The sequence below is a fragment of the Anser cygnoides genome, chromosome 2, assembly GCF_040182565.1.
Source record: "Anser cygnoides isolate HZ-2024a breed goose chromosome 2, Taihu_goose_T2T_genome, whole genome shotgun sequence".
Taxonomy (NCBI): Eukaryota; Metazoa; Chordata; class Aves; order Anseriformes; family Anatidae; genus Anser; species Anser cygnoides.
The window spans coordinates 120,241,260-120,258,953 of NC_089874.1; the positions used below are offsets into that span (position 1 = coordinate 120,241,260).

At 37.2% G+C, this 17,694-nt stretch overlaps 1 protein-coding gene across 1 annotated transcript in view; it reads left to right on the plus strand.

Annotated features, from left to right (window-relative positions):
• The window catches only part of SNTG1 (syntrophin gamma 1), a 371,706-nt gene that overhangs the window by 1,230 nt on the left and 352,782 nt on the right, over positions 1 to 17,694 (plus strand). The gene's annotated exons all lie outside the window — the stretch shown is intronic.

Genomic DNA, 17,694 nt, shown 5'->3' on the forward strand with positions numbered 1-17,694 from the left:
CATCTTCTCACTGAGCCTGAAAACTACAATCTTTTACAGCGACCTTGATGTACATTCTGTTCGAACACGAGAGCATCACAGAATAAAAGCAGTTACACAGATTTATAGCTCGGCTCTGACAGTTCAGTAACAGCTCCGACAGCTCCAGGGAACACGGTAGTTTCAGCAGGGGCACCGGGCATGGTGTGTGTGTGTAGGCTTGGGGAAATAACTCACTCACAGAGATGAGAGTGTAAGTTGCAGTGTTGGAAGCGTACGCTCCTGCAGAAATGTCGGTGTGTGTGAAACATTTGGTGGGTTTTGGATATTTCTTTTTCTAATCAGTGAGATCTCTAGCAAAGCTGTGTGTGGGGGCAGTCTCAGAGCTTTCCAGGTCGAGGAACTTTCCTTTGCTGGCAGGAGCAGATCTTCTTATAGGCTGGAATACACATTTTTACTTAGATGCAAAACTAATAGGATTAAAAGATGTTGGGTTGGCAGTACAGTGAGTACACAGCTAACTCAAGTTTATAGCAGAAAGATAAAGTAAGCCTTTCCTGTAATGGTGGATGGAGCTCCCTGTGGGTAGGCTGGCTGAGGGGGACGTCATTTGTTTCAGTGCAGTTTCAGGAGAGCTTTCCTGTGGTTCCTATTTCTGACTCCCTGAAGATACTGTGAAACACAATTAGAGTAACCATTGTAACGCTCCGGGACACAAACTTGCCCATTACTTAAAGCACTCAGCTTCTGCGTCATACCAAAAAAGTGTAATTTTTAATAAAGTGTACCTATGGTTTTGTTGTAGTAATTCCTTCCTCTGTTGCAGAGTGGCAGGCTTTCACTAGGCATGTGCAAGAGAGATCATAAAACACTGAAGCATGCACTGATCTGGAAGTCATTTGAGCTAGATCGGTGTTTCCACAATTAACATAAGTAACTGCTTATACCTGATTACATAAATAAATGGGTTTTAAAAATTTTATCAGCTTTGCCACTTCTGATGCATATTACAGAGCCCAGTTCTTCCTTTTATTTTTAGTTCTTCAAATTAATCTAATGCTATACACTCTCTTTGCCTTGAGAGGAAGAAAACATACTTTAATGATGTATCACTTGGCTTTTGCAGTGTCTTGTCCCATAGCTATGAGATAATCTAATGAAAATCCCCATCACTGAATTAAAGAGCATACTGCTGTAGACTTTCACTTACAGCCAGGTTTTCATTCTGTTACATGGCCAAAGAACCAAGTTTTCACAGAGTCTGATAGAAGAAAAGAAGCCTTCCTTTTTCTGTTAGAAACTTAAAAGGGGAAGGTAAGACCTAGGGTCTTTACTTACAAAGCGATGACTTCTAAGATACTCATCAAAGCCATTTATCTTCACATATTTTCTTTAACTGTGAATTGGAACATATCAGAAAACCTTTCTGCATATTTATACTTTAAAATGTGTGTTTTTATTAATTTTTAAGAACTTAGGAGTGTCCATCATACTGTTTACTGTAAAGCTATTCTAGCATTTCCTTTAACATGCTGTGTCACAATTTGCTTGTACCTTTTGAATCAGAGATTTCCAGAGTATAGTATAATCAACTTTATGGTATGCTTTTTTAATTTAATACTATGCAAATCCTTTTAATAGAGAAGATGTTGACTTGATTCAGAAATTTCAGGGTAAGCTTTTAAGGGAAAGACATTACATTTCTTTCTTGTTTTTTTTCCATATTTGCTCAGATGTGCTGTTTGACTTGTCAGACGTAAGTTTCGTGAACTGACAGAAAGCCCTGTAAGCAAAATTAAACATATCAGCAGTTAAGTAAGGTTTTTACAGTCAGTCCAACCAAGTTGAATATATCATTTCTATTAGTCTTAAAGTAAATATATATAATATATTTTAAAAAGAGCTGTATTCTGTTCTCAATTCTTCACCCTGAAGTGCTCAGACAAGTACCATTTCTTTATGCTTGTAAGTTAGCACTGGCCCTTGTGCCTGAGCCACTAGGAAAACTGAAACTGTCAGTATTCCTTACCAGTTGTCATTGCCAGGTTTGCTTGCATGCATTGTTAAAAAGGTAAGGATTTGTAGCAAATTGTAAGTGTCAAATGGATTTAACATGTGGTCTTGGCCCTTCTCGTGACTATGTTTTCAGTTCAGGTTTCCAGAAAAAGAACTGAATGTGGGTGGGTTGAATCCCAATTTAAATCTGCTGCATCAACGTGCACCTCTGGCAGTCTGCTGTGACATTGGCTCAGCATGATTACAACACAGCCTACCTCCGGTATTTGCCCTGAGTTTTACCTGCTGTAGCTGGAAGACTAAGAAAGCCTTACTGTCACTGTGGCCAACCTACATTTTCTGCATTCCTGTTGCAGATCAGAGAGCAGAGAGAAAGAGGAAGCATACATTTAAAAAAAGAAAAAAAAAAAAAAGATTATGCTTCAAATATACTGCTCTAATTAACACCAGGGAATGCAGTGGAGGCCCTGTCAGTGACATTCACATGCATATGTAATTGCTAAAGGGAGACATCTGTCCATCTTCAGAGATTGATTTAGTGTGTGATGTGTCTACTCCTTACGAAGAAGAGGAGTAGTGGAAACAAAGCTTTCTTCCACTGAATACTTGTGGCTGTCATTGTCATTTGGGACTCTGAGCTGTATCTTCAGAAAATAGCTGAAGTTGGCCAAAAGAGGTGGCACATGCCGTTGTGTGATGAGTCTGGAGGTGTACGAGCCAAGGGCTGGGCTCTTCCTTGAGGACTTGTTCTCTTCAGTTCATTAAAGTAATGGGCAGAGGGAGATTAATTAAGAAAAATGTTTGGTATGGGATTAATTTCATGCCTTGCTCTCCAGTTTACATTGGGTGGTGTTGGACAAAAATGTACATGCTGTTCATTGTGATACTACAGTGAGTAGATTTTAGTTACCTGTGTGCGGTTGTTCTAAATGACGAAGCTTTGCTTGTAAATCCAAAACATGGGTAAATGCTGTTGTGCAAAGTTTGCTGTGGCACTCTGGTGTTCAGAACAACTTCAGTGATGAGGCACGGATGGTTTTTGGAAGGCTGTGCAGTACCTTTCCCCGTGAAAAGCAGGAGGTGCCCCGCTGCCAGGAGTTGCACACAGCTTGTCCATTTTGCTATGAGAATGGACATGGATGTTCCTGGTATGGAACAAGCCCCGAGACAGAGTTAAAGCCCAGAACGGGAGCTCACAGGGTGCATTGCAATGGTCACTGAAATTTCAGTGTGAGATGTGACAGAGGTAAGGGCACTGATGTTTTCCTCCTTCTATACTTGGATTGGAACTGAGTCTGTGAAAGAGCTCACAGTTTCAGTCGCCTTGAGCACAACTGATTGTTGGTTCAGTTGACTATTCTGCAGGTATTTATAATCTTAGATCAAATCTCAAGATTGCTGGAATTTTTATTTATTTGTTAATTTTTTGCTATGATATATTTGATGCTTGCTGTTAGGTTTGGGTATTTCTTGCCTGGTTTGGTGAGATTTTCTTTCAAAGAGGTGATATTTAAACTGATGTCATCAAGCACTTCTGAAGTGTTCATTGCTTGGAGTTGCTGAAATAATGGTATCAGAGGAACAGTTCATTCATCAGACTATGCTATAGGTTTTTTATTTTTTATTTTTTTTTATTGCTTTTCAAGCACAAACTATTTTTTCAAATAGGGGACAGTATACTGTCTTTCTTGAAGATGTTAGAAATGACTCTTTCTAACAAATGACTTTCTAACGTAGAAATGCTACATTGCTTCTGGTCAAATTAATTAAGTAGACTTACATTTAAGTCTGAACAAAGGCTGTTCAAATAAAGCAGAATACATGATTTTTTTCTTCATCTGTAATACTAAATTTATTTAAAAGAATATGGCTATCTGTAAAGAAGTAAGAATGAGAGTGTTGTTGATGGCATTTGTTTTTCTTCCCCTTTCTGTCAAAAACTAGATGGAGTTTGAAATCATCCTGTACAGATGGCAGAATCTGACCAGTGAGAGTAATCCCATCCTGTGATTATTCCTCAGTGTAAAGATTATTTTGCTATTTTTATTGAATTTCATGTAAAATTCTCAGTGATTTCAACAGGTATGATACCCGGTTCTCAGAAATCTTCTCAAAGTTTGATATTCTTCCATAATATAGTTGTTATCATTTGCCTTACTATGAGAACACTGATTCTTAATTGCATAATTGTTTCTGAAATTCTTTTTATGAAACGCTTTGCTGTTTCTAAATATATCATCATTCAAAATTATGTGAGATAGCTTTTTCTAGTCATCCACATGGCAAAATGTTTTGATTGACTATTTTAACAGTTGTGAATAATGAACTGTATGCTTCAGCTTCTCCTACATAAATGGACATTGATTTTCTTTGGCTTGCTTTTGACCCCTAAAGAAGTAAAGCAATTACAATTATGCTTGCATCTCTTCTCTTTCTCTTATTGTTTCATGTATATTATAAACAGCTTTTGAGAACTGATCTACTTTAATCAGATTTTTTTTTGAGTGAAAAAGGAGGCAAAAATCATTGGCTCTATGGTTGTCTTGCAGCTCTAGATTTCATCACACACAGCTGTCTGCCTGTATCCATTATCAGTTGGTCTCACAGCTGAATGTTCCTAAATAAAGCAGAATTCACAAACAGTTCATTGTACACCTGTTTTAATTAGTTATTAAATGGCAAACATTTATGAGGCAATATATATAGGTTCGGTCCGTGCAGGGCAATTATTGCCATGTAATAAAACACACACGGGTGCATGCACAGAGCTCTTCCTGGGGATAGATTTATGAACAGGAATCAGCATCAGGCCTGTGGGTTTTAAAAATCGGAGTGCCTTCATTCTAATTCTACGCATTATGTGTTTTGCTTTTTTATGAAACAACTTTATGAACACAGAGTGTAATATATAATAAAAAGTACTCTTTTCAAAATCAGCGTTAGGCTTTAATAACATGGAGGAATGGATTTGAAAGCAGACTGGGGTTATAGTTCCAGGAAACCAGAGCGGTTAATGCACTATGAATATGACATGTTTGGCTGCTGTCAGGGGTGCAGTTAGTAGCAGGGCTCCCTGTTGGCAAACTAAGCAACTCTATTAATGTAAGTGCAAAAATAACTACTATATTGATTTTTCAGCTGAAGCAACTTCTCAGTCAAATACAGTGACATTCATGAGAGATTTTTTCCAGAGAAAGCTTGCTGTAACTGTGTTAGACATTTCTAAGTAAAGTGTATAGAAATCATGACAGCACCTGCAGATTATTACTTTTCATTTTTCTTTAAATCACCGAGACTGGGAAAGGTGTTCCTGGATAACTGAATGCACAAATACACCATGCCATGAGTCTTTCAACTAGCTAATTCTTAAGCATCTGTAGTAATGGTTCATCATATGCTACTTTTCACAAGCTGATGTATTTTGTAATTGTGAGGTTGTCTGGGCTATTTTCTTGGGATGTCTTCATTAAAATTACCTAAATTTCAGACTGTTAACCTGTTTTATAAAGCAACTTCGGTTTTTACTACATTCAGTAGCTTCCCCCTGATGGGGTGCTGATCTCACTGCTCAGTAATTATACATTATTTTTTTTTGGATTGTTATCTATGCTCTCAACACCATTTGAATAGCTGTATATTTTTGCAGTTTTCTTCTTTTCTTTTTTTTTTTTAATTCCTATTTCTGAGAGACAGACTGCATCATTCATTGCTTGCTTTGATTAATGGAGAAATCCAGTTGTTACTGGTGATTTGATATTCCCATGTGTTGCTGTGATCCTACACAACATGTCCTTTTATGTACCTCTTACTGTCTCTTTTCTAGCCTCTTCATAATGATATTACCATACTTTTTCCTGAAATGAGAATTTCAAGGTTGATCTGCAACATTATTTATTTTGCTCATGTAGTACAGTTTACATCCAATCGATTGTTTTCTCAGGTCTGAGATTCAGTAGTTTTTTTTGCATACAATTGCTTATTAATATTAATATATTGTTATTTGTGTACTCTATGTTTACAGGACTGAGTCCATGACTTTTCTTGTTTGAAATCAGAGTTGATTTTGGCTTTTATAATTACTCTTCACAGTTATATATTAGCTGCAATTGTCTAACTTCAGCAAAGGCATGTTTTTTTTTTGTGGGAAAGCATTTTGTGAAATGGGAAAAAAGAAAAATTTGGTGACCAGTTCCCTCTTGGCAATTTAGGAAAACATCATCCAGCATCTCCTTAAATAAACTGGACCTTTCTGTTAGAGTTGCACATTGTATACAGACCACCCCCCCCTTTTTTTTTTCTTCCAGCATTAAACAAGATTGCTTAAGTCTTATAACTTGCAAGTTTATTTTCAGATTTCAGCCCTGAACTTGCTCTTTTTTGTGTGTAAAAATGATAGTTTTTCTTGATACAATCTTTCTGTTTGTTTGTTTTGGGGAGGACTATGTAGGTTTACTGGTCCAATCAGTTACCTTGTCGCTTACCTTGTTGCTGCTGTATTGAATATTGTCTCTAAAGAAAGCTGATAATGTGCCAAAGATCATAATCTTTAAATAATTGATGTACAGCTGCTTCTTTTATCATAAGTAAGATGGGAGATTCTGCAGTTCTGCAGGAAAGATACCAACATGCAGATTGGTTGATATGTCTAGTTAAGGAAGAAGTCTGTCAACCTGAGCTATATATGCATATCCCTCAGATTCCTGACAGGCAGGAGTGGAAATGATAGTAAAACTCGGGAAATGTTTTAAATTATCAAATCTTTGAATAATAATCCTTGAATACTTTGTTAAGAGAATCTAATCTAGTGTGGCTGAATGGCCAGTATGTGGGAGAACATTCAGGTCATAAAGGGTCATCTGGCAAAGACATGAATCCCTCAGCCACCAGGTTCTGTGGCTGAGATATCTGAAAGAAAGTATAGGGTGTGGGTAGTGGAGAAGGACTTTGGGGGAAAAATACAAGCTCAAATGACAGTTTTTGTTAATTCTTTATTTCAGCCTTGTGAATCCAGTAGTTACAAGACAGTCTGATTCTGTGTAGGTAGACAATCTGAGCAGAGTGATCTGGACAAGCTCCTGGGAAGGTCTTGCATCTACGAAAAATGGAATTTGTAGCCTGGTACAGCTTCTGCTAAGTGTCTGACACCCAGTGGAGTTTAGGATTGCATGATGCTGTGTTTTAGGGGAAGAGTTTTTCTCTAGCTGATACAGACCAACACCTCTGCGAAAGTCAGTCCTCAGAGTATGGTGCCTACTTCACCACATTGTGTTATCTTCTAACACATTTTTCTTACACTAATGTTTGCTATGGGAGATTCAAAGAGGAATGTATTTTGATGTTTTTATTCAGTGTTCATTTTCAGGACATGTTTTTATTCTAAACACTATGAAGAAACACGAGGCCTGTCTTTTCAAAAAAAAATATGCCATAGAAGAATCGAATATATTTTCTAGGGATCAACAGTAGGGAAGGATTAAGACCTGATTTGAAGTGCTACTTGAGAAATAGCTGCAGACTTGGTACGTGTCCTGTAGTACTGAAGGGACAAGCTATGATAACTTGTCATAGGAAATCACAGTCAGGGACTTAGCCCACATATGCAGGTGAATGTAGCTAGATGTGCTTTCTTAGAACAAGGCACGGTACAGCTGCTGACCTTAGACATTATAATAACATTCATGCAGGGAGAGATGATACCTTTCAAGGGAATTCCTCAGCCTAACTGTGCATACCATGGTAACATCAGTGGTGGAACCAGGAGGTATTCACTGAATCTCAATGCTAAAACCCCAAAGAAACTTACAAGCATCTTTCCCCTACCTGCTTCTTAAAGGAAATAAAATAATGCTTTCCTTGTGTCAATGAAATGTTTATCAAATGCAGCAGAAGCTTCTGCTGATTTACAGTGCTATGAAGGGCAGCAGTGATGACCGTTCAGCAGATAGGGTGACAATCTTTGTGTTTTAAGATGCAGATAAGATGTCACATCCAGCTGTTCATTAGAAAGAATGATAGTAGGTGTTTAAGGGTACTGATAGGGAACTTTGATATTTTTCACTATGGATTTTTCTTCAACTTTTACTGACTGAAGTCTAAAATGACAAAACCCTTTCTCTGCTAGCTACTGCATAGTAGTTCTGACTGCCATGTATACACAGCAGTATGCCTGCTACACAGGTCTTCAGTGGCCACAGGCCTGTAAGCTTGAGACCATCAGTAACTGCATTAGTGAATGTCTAAGTAGACTGTAAGAAAGAAGGAGAATAATGCAGTAGGCGTACTTTTGCAATTCTTTATGCTGTGTTGGAGAGAGTATATATATGACCCTTGAAGAGAGGAAAAGGTGAGTAGCTGCATTTTTAGACAAAGCAGACAAAGAACTGTAAGAACAGAAGCAAGGTGTTTGATGAGGAAGTTGCTGTCTGGGTTCTTAAGGGGAAAGTCGTGCTTCCAAGATTGCACTTGTTCAGTAATTGAAATATGTCCTTGAAATACAGAGCTGCTACTCATGCAGAGGAGGAAAGACTGTAGGAAAGACTGGGAAAGACTGTAGCTGTGTCACTGTTCCCCAGAAGCCCCATAAATTCCCCATATTTAAAGCAGGACCTCATGAGCAGAAATTCAATTGCATCCTTAGGCCACTCACTTCTGCAGCCCTATTTGAGGTTTTAAGGCTATCTGAGATTAACACAAAAAGCAAAGTGGAAATTGGTGAGACCCTCAGGTTGTTTCATGTTAGGAGAGATGCAAAAGTGTCATCATAAGGATTTCTTTTCTTTTCTCCCTGACATACATGTATATACACATGTATCTGGCTCAAGATAAATGCTACAATAAATTGGACTTCATGCGCATGCTTGAAGCAGACTCTGCAGTAGTCTGTAGGGACTAAACAGAGTTATGTATCTCATTTCACAATTCTAATTTCCTTAGGAAAATTGTCAGGGCACCTTCCTTTCCAGCAAGTAGAGCTGGAACAAATAGCTGGAACCACCTCTAAAGGCACCTGTAAAAGTGTAAAATTATGATTGTAAGCTTTCTAAATGATAATTCTACTTCTGAGACTTTAGATGAGAAGGAGGCTGCCTTCATGGATCATGTGTCAATATTACTCCAGTTAGAAAATGATACACAAGATTAACTGCATTCTTCATTTTATGTCACCAGAATTATCTTCTCTGAATGGTGGAAAAATATTTTAGATCTTTCTACCTACAGAATCTCTCTGCAGACATTTAATGTGCAGGAAAAAGCATCTACACAAAAGCTCACGAAAACCGTACTGTACTTTGAAGTTCTGCAATTACAGCTAAATGTTGCTTTCTGCAGATTTATAGCATGTAAATAGTTGGAGATGATACTGTGAGGAAAGCTAGTCCTTTATTTTTAAAAATATACATCTGTCGTAGTAACCTATATTTATAAATGTATAAACTGTCCTGCTGTGTGTTTGAAACCTATCGTTTTACCCCAAACACCCATCTGTTTGTTCGTCAAAGCATTTTGTTAGCTTCAAAAGAAGGTATAATTACATAAATACCATCTTTTACTTAAAAGAATTTTTTTAACACCATCTGACTAAAATACAGAAATGATGAGAAAAAATGAAAACGTGCCATAATTACGGTCTCTTATACAAGGCAATTGTATATACAGTACTGGGGCACATTCAGGATGTAGATTGGGGGCAGTATTTGCCCTTTGATTTTTTGACTGCAAACAAATCCGGCACAGTCAGTATACATGCAAGAAGCTCTAGATTGGGAATAACAGTGTATATACTAAATAGCACCTATCTGTGCAGCCTTTGATTTAGGATGTGGGTCCCTCTAGAGTCTGCAAGTCAGATTTCCAGAGGGATGTATCATTTAAAATTGTAAAATAAAGTAAAGCAAAAAATCAATAAAGAAGTAACTTATAAAAATAATTACTGTAGTCTAAATCATAGATCAGCGCCATGTGCAGCCATAGGCTATGTTGGGGAACTGGCATAGCCAGGTTCTTAGTCACAAATACACAGAAAGGACAGTCCATGACGTACTCAATAAAGCTAATTGAGAAGGGACAGCAGTTACATTCTTATTTGTCCTTCTACTATTAATGCACCTAATAGATCCATACCTCAGGATGTATTAAAGCTCTGGACCTATAATCTCAGGATCTAGCATTTAAATATTCATTGAAATGCTGTATTGGTTCCAGTGGTATCTTGTTTGCGTGAACTGAATGAATAGGTGATTGACCAAATATTTGTCTTCCTCTCAACTCCAGTGTTTTTGTTTGTTTGTGTGTGTGTGGGTTCTTATGAAAGTCTTACTTCCCAGACTGTAAAAATTCATATTTTATGAAAACAGTGATTCTCATTTTTTATCTGTGCACATTACGTTATTTGTGCAGAGTTTGATAATAGAGACAAGAAAAAAAAATGAGCCAGAATGAGGTTTGGTGCTTGAGTCTGGGCTCCAGGAAATAGCTTGTGTATTTAACAAAAAGGTTGTTTTGGGTTATAAAAGACAAATTTTTCTTTTGTTGTTGTTGTTGTTTTGCTTTGTTTTAAGATGGAAAACTTACTGTGCTACATGCAGCAGATACCTAAGTTGATGGATACTGCCTCTCGAAATCAGAAGGCTCCTCAGTCCTGTAGTTGCTGTAAGGAGACACTGCATGTTGCTCTATATATACAGAAGTGGTTTCTTGGGATATTCTTCATCACTGCTTTACTGCAGATTTCCCTAGCAGTCTTGATTCGCTTGCTTAGAAGGAGAATGCAGATGTTTTGTCAGAACATGGCAGGCATGACGTGTGACTGAATCAGCTCTGTCTTCCTCTGCCACAGAGAGGATGTTCTTCTACAGCAAGCTCAGTTTTCATCATTCTGGGAAGTCTTTGATTTACTGAAATACACTAGACAGCTTCTGAAGTGTGAAATGATTTATATGTCGGTCCCTTCCGTCTGAGTAGCCACCTGCTATCTTCTGCCTTACTGGAGTGCTCCCGCTAAAAGAAAGTAGATGATGCATATCAGAGATTTTTGTGGTGACATCCTTGTTATTTACAAAGATTGGCTCTAACGTTTCCTCTTACTATGTCAGTGAACATGCCGCAGATAGATGCTTGCGGTAGAAACCCACTTGTTGCATTTGCCGTGAGCATTGCACCACTCAGAGCCCTGTTTCCTCTCACAACCATGATTGATGCAATGTTTTTTCTTGCGTTCCTTACCTGTTGTGGCCCATCAAGCGTTTAGCTCCCGTGCTTGCAGTTAGCAGCAGGAAGGCCATGCACTGGGTTCTTACTGTCTGTCTTCTCGGGTCTTGAATATTTCTGAGATTTCTATTGAACGTTTCAGAGATTTGTAGTTCTGAGATTAACTTGGTAGAAAGCCTTGAGATCTTCAGCATAATATTCCTATAACAGCAGTTATAGAATTATAACACTGATATAAAAGTAAGCAATTTGAAGAAGAAATGGTAAGTGCCTGAAGTGGAGGAATTTTCTTTACTGTTCACGTGTAAAGCATCTTTTAATGAGGTACAGGGTGCTGCCATGATAGAAGTGAAAGCAACTTGAGTTACAAAGACTCTTGTCAACTCGTCCATAAAACTTCAGGTATAATGTTTATTTCTATGACTGGTTAGAGATACATCCATACAGAGAATAGCTCTGTCTTAAATTGTAAATATATTCCTCTTAAATTGCATGAGGTTTAATTTTTGCTTTTCAGCCAACTTTTTCTCAAAGGGATGACAAAAATGATAATTTGGTAGCAGCTCATGTTCAATATTTTTGAGGATGGTGTCTAGTTAGGGTATCACATTTATATATATATATATTTCAGTATGTCTGTTGTGATTTGACTGTATATGTTTCTAACGTGTGTGTACACATACATTTGTAAGAGATAGATACCTATACGTCTGTGTTAAACAGTATATACTGATAACCTTGTCAACCTTGATAGCACTGGAATTAGAAAATCTGTAATAAACCCATTTCTGATTGTGACAGCAGCCACAGTACGTGACTGGGCTTGTGTTCTTGGGTGTTCACGTGGCTTGTTGTAGACTTAGATAATGCACATACAGGCCTGTGCATGTACTGAAATTGACTCTCTTTCAGATAATCTTTCCCATGCCGCATACCATCCTCAAGCCCATTCACAGTCACAGCCGAAGGTCATCTTCCAGGCCTGAATATGTTAAATCTTCTCTTTAAATGCCTCTGCTGGTTCTTCTCCTCCCTAACATCAAGCTGAAGCTCTCTTTTTGTTTTCCAGGGTTTTCCATAGGAAAGCTGTGCATTAGGTTTTATATTCAGCAGCTTGCTGAGATTGTTGTTGTTGCCACCAGTCCACCACTGAGTCGCCTGTTCTGCCCCTTGAAATTTCCATAATACATATCTTCCTGTCTCAAATAAAAGTAAAAATGTTCTACCTACAACTGGCATATCTGCTTTTATAACCTTCAATTGTAAACTAACTTAACTTCCATATGGAGCTGATTTCCAGCCTAAAACAGAAATTTTATTCAGGACTTTGTTTTGAATAGCTTTATATTAATAGTTTCATACAATTCAGTGAGATCTTAACATCTAATTTTTGAGCAACCTAAATTTTGCCTTTTTCCATTTTTTTCCTTCTGTTTTAATAAAATCTACCTACTGTATGCTCTTGAGTAATAAAGCATCTTGTCACACAGCCTGAAAATAGTATTTCTTGTTTTAATAGCTACACTTGAATATTTAATTTACAGTTACTTAATATACATTTATTCAGTGAAATTGTCGAGCCTTCTTGAAGTGAATGTTTTCAGATATCTGCCTTGAGGCAGTACATATCAGACAAGGACAGATTACCTGGAAATTTACTTTCAGCTTGATAAAACATCCTTGGTTTTGTTTGTTTTTTAACTCTTAACATTTGATGGCAGTCAGGACAGTGGTTAGTGATAGATTTCTTGGATTTAAACCAATTTCTGCTGTTTCAGCAACAGGAAATTGGAAGAGTTAGTGTTCAGAGTTTAGTTTTAAAATACAGCAAAATGATTGGAGAGTGAACAGCTTGAACAAGTGAAATTACACATCAGCTTGACCATACAGTGAATTAAAAAATAAAGAGTGAATTGGTGAAGGAAAATGTTACTTTTGAATTTAGACTGCAAAAATGTGGAGTTTGAGGAAGCACAAAAAGAAGATGTGTGGATCCTGGTGAAAACTGAAGTTTTACCCCAAACTACTTTCTTTCTGTGTAGTGTTTTTTCTTACTGAATTTTCAGTTAATTCCAAAACTGTAAATCGTTTTAACTTAAGCCTCATTATCTCGGTTTTGCACTGCCAAATCTACTGAGTAGAGCAAGGGAACTGGAACTGAAACTTCTGAATTAGATTTGCTCTGTGATCACCACGTAGGCTTGAGTGCGTCACATGAATTTCTTTTGGTTCATTTATCCCATTTAGCTTAAATTCATACTTCGTGGGCGCATGGGTTAGTACTTTGAGACTTCATTAATGAGTGGTTACATAAAGGGTTATTCAATTAGTTAGAGACAGTGGAGCCACATAGTGTGTTAGATATTGATTTACATACATCTTTGGTTTCTCAGAGTATTTTGCATGATCTAGTAGCAAATTTCTGTTTACTTGAAGTCATTCTCTGATGTATCTTTTGGAAGAACATTATGCAAACCTGTAAAATAAATTGACTTGTTGTATGTGCATTTAAAATGAATTTGTCTAAATCTACTCTTGACATAAATTAAATTTGATACAAAGTCATATTTGCTCATTTTCCACTCTCTGTCTTAATTGATAAACAGTAAGGAAAATCATTTGGAGGTCTGAGTATTCACGTACTGTAATAAGCACTTGAAGAAATCTCTTTGAGACCTTTTTGTCTGTAGAATCACAACTGCTAATTAATTTTATTCTTTTTCTATTACAGCACTGTAGAAGTAAAAAGTGGACTTGTTCTTTTAGAGAACTATAAATTCCCAAAATAAATTATAATTTGTGTTAAAACAAACAGCTGAATTATGGGTTAGCAACCTGTGCTTCTGCGTACAGTTTGACAGTTGTAACAGGAACAACCCCCTCCCACCCCCCCCTTTTCCTACCCTAGTATTTAAGTTTCAAAACTCCTCTAATTTTGCATGCAAATCTGCATGTGGATTTGATGCGATGTTACGTTCTTCCCATTATGGGAAAGAATTAAAACTGAAATATCAGAGTAATCTGGATGCAAGTGAAGAGGTAGCCTAGCATGAAGCCAGCTGGTAGTGCTGTCAAACCAACTAAACTTGCTTCAGCCTCGCTGTAGGCAGACTTGTGCTAGCACAGGCCTCTGTGGATTTTGTGTTGGTCACCACAAGACTTCCAGATCATACACCCTTCTGCCACATAAGCTTCTGAATTCCCAGTTTCCTAATAGTTACTGCTTTAGGTAGGGTTTTTTTGTTGTTGTTGTTTGTTTGTTTGTTTTTTGTCTGCTGGTGCATAAGATTTTGAGAGAAAGTTACTAGTTTACGGAAATGAAATGGCTATTTACAAGAACCAGATGTTTTGATAAGAAACAGAAGGGGGCTAGGATGGCTTCACCGTCTCACCAAATATTCGTGGTTTTGGCAAGTCTTCTGATGTATTGGGCCAGTATTTGTAGATGTCAATGGCACTGTGTAAGTAACACAGTAGTAACATGGTCCCTTAACAAGGAGAGCAGAGCCATCCATCGTGATCCTGTCTCCCCCACAGTACCTGGTTAGTGACTGGTTCTGCAGGGTGAACCAGCCAGCCAGTGTATTAGTCACTGATGTGAGATATTAAACCACTTACAACTTGGGATTTGGTATCCTTGCACGCACTTGACTCGTTAGCCAAGATTTCTAGTGCCATTGCCTCTGTCTTCCACAGCAGTCTTGTTATCATAAATCTTCAACTGTAGTTTATACTCAGACTGCCTCACCTTGAAGGCCACACTCTGCTTAATAAAAAGGTTCTGTTTCAATGTAGTATTGTGGCAAAGCATTGTGGATGGTGTAATGTTTTCCCTTTAAATGGGATAATCCATGTTGGTCTTGCGCGTATTACATTTAGGTAAGTAGCTCTGTGGTCCCACCATTGTGGTATCTCTGTTCCTCCACAGCAGTTATTAATTCTGTAAGCAGCACTTTCATCTATCTTTGCTTTATTTTGAGGTGGTAGGTTATCCATCAAGAATATAAGCTCACATCCCTAGTGGATGAGTTAATTGCCAATGTGATTACTAATGGAGTCTCTGTTTTATCCAGTGATGTGTTTGCACAAAATCTTTAAGAACTTCTATTGCCAGTACTGCTCCCTCTACGGCCAATTTTGCTGAATCTTAGTACTCGGAGGAGACTGCAAACTCATGGATGCTTTTGGAGATGTTTAGACATGCAGGTATATTCTCAGTCGTTCAGCTGTGTGTGGGCTGAACAACAGGCAGCACAATAACACTAACTTAATTTTCTTAGACAATCAAATTACGAAATAATGATGACAACACTGACATGTCCGTTTGTTTTCTGCAACTTTCTTTTGCATTCTATGTTGTATTTCATAGAATAAAGCAAATGGGTATTTATAGAAAATGTATTGTGGGTCCTAGTTAAAGCTTTTTGTGTCCAAATTGGTAATTGTGATACAACTGGGGAAAACAGTTTATTAACATAAATGGGGGTATGAGACATAGGCTTTCATCAATTTAGCTGATTGTTTTTTAAGTTATGGTTAGGGTTCTATGGAACATTTTTCTAGTATTCAGCAAATGGGCTAAGGGATGCTGTGATCAGTGGCAATAGGCATTTTGCAAAGAAAGTCTCTGGATGAAAGACTAAAAACCTTCTGCCACATAATTCTGGGCTCCATAGTTCATCATCATCCCATTAAAAAGATTAAAGCAATAGAAGCTTTAAACCAAACCTGTCCAACAAAATGTTCAAGGCACAGAAGTATCTTAAAACCTGATTCAAATGCACTGTGATAAACTTTCAGAGCCCCTATTTGTGATTAAACTTACTACCTTTTTTACTTTCTACTTTCCTCTAATTGGCATATGTCTTTCACTCATGCCAGATTTCCACTCTTTGAAAGTATAGTTACCATACCTCACTGTACGGAAAGAAGTATCACTTTGTACTCTTTCATTCTTTTGTCCATAACACACGAAATTATGTAGTGGAATTTTTTGCTTACTGATTGGAACTACAAATTTTTGCACTTTGAGCTTTACTGTTTTCTTGGGGTGTCTCAGACACTACGAAGAGTTTTAGACAAAATTATGAAGTTCATTGCTCCAGTGTTTTGGGGAAAAGGTTGTTCCTAAAGTTACTCAGATTCTCTAGTGTTCATGCAGTGCCCTTGAAAATTAAGTGTAGGATTCAGACTTGATTTGCATTTTGGAACTCTGTTAAACAATTTAACACTAGAGCTGAGGGAAAAACTTCTCACTGATGGAAAAAATGGTGCAATTTGTAAATTGGCTTCTTAGTTTCTATGCAAATGAAAGGTGTAAAATGTTCTTGTCTGGCTGAGTGTATTTGATGTAAAAATATTAAAATTTTACAAAGATAAATAGTAGTAGAATTGTGCTTCTGGCAAGATAATAGTGCCTGCATGCTATGTATCCCTGGAAAGCTGAGAGCCTGTGCTAAAAAGTCTATGCAGCATCAGACTTGGGAATGCTGCAATAAATTTGTGCACAGGAATTTTTGGAAATAAAAAAAAAAATTTGTCAGTATTGCCTGTGCTTCAGAGGATTTTCTTAAACCCTGCCAAGAAGGGAAATACCCAAATAGATCTTATAAGTCTGGGTAAAGGGCAAAAAGAAATCTGAAAGATAAGTAATTACCTTGGCTGTTTGAGTACCATGGAAGAACTGAATACAAATGTAAAGTAGAAAATGTGAACGGTAAGGAATGTGATCCTGTGCAATTTTTTCATACATTTCAAGACTGCCGATCTTAAAGGCTTGTTCTAAACAAATAACAGGATCAGTACTCAGACAATCTGAGCACAGCCATGTCAATAAAAAAAAAGCTTTTTTATTTTTATTTTTTAGCAAGAAGATCTTTGTTTTTTAATGTGCAATTCCAAAACATACTGGTGGAGTTACATTCCTTTTATGTATTCACATATGAGTAACCTGTTTTGCTGAGTATATGATTTCATTTTCTTACATTTTCATCCTTCTAGTACACTGAATGTACCTTATACTCAACTAGAAGAAAATAATAATTTTGCTTTATCTGATGGCAGCAACCAATTGAGTAAGTTAGAACTGTTATTCTATGCTAAAGTAACTTTAATTTACCAAAGGCTGACGAATCACTTCTCTAGAGTTGGAAAACGAATCAAACAAGCTTATATCACAAATGAAAATAGCGATCTGTGTCTAATAAATTTGTAGCTCACTGAAAAAAAGATAAGTTCACTGGGTCTGAAGCCAAGAGTAGTGCTACAGGGAACGCATAATGCACTGTGATATCATTTCCAGGGGTAGCTTTATGAATAAGAGGGTAGAACATATTAACAATTATGCCGATGGCTAGGAGTAGATTGAATTATAACTGCATTAAGTGTAGTAGCAGTTTTACCCTTTTTCTTTTCCTTGCAATTATTAGGAAATTATTTTCTTTCAAAAGGAAACAAAGCAGAATATTACCAAGCAGGCATATTGTTCTATCT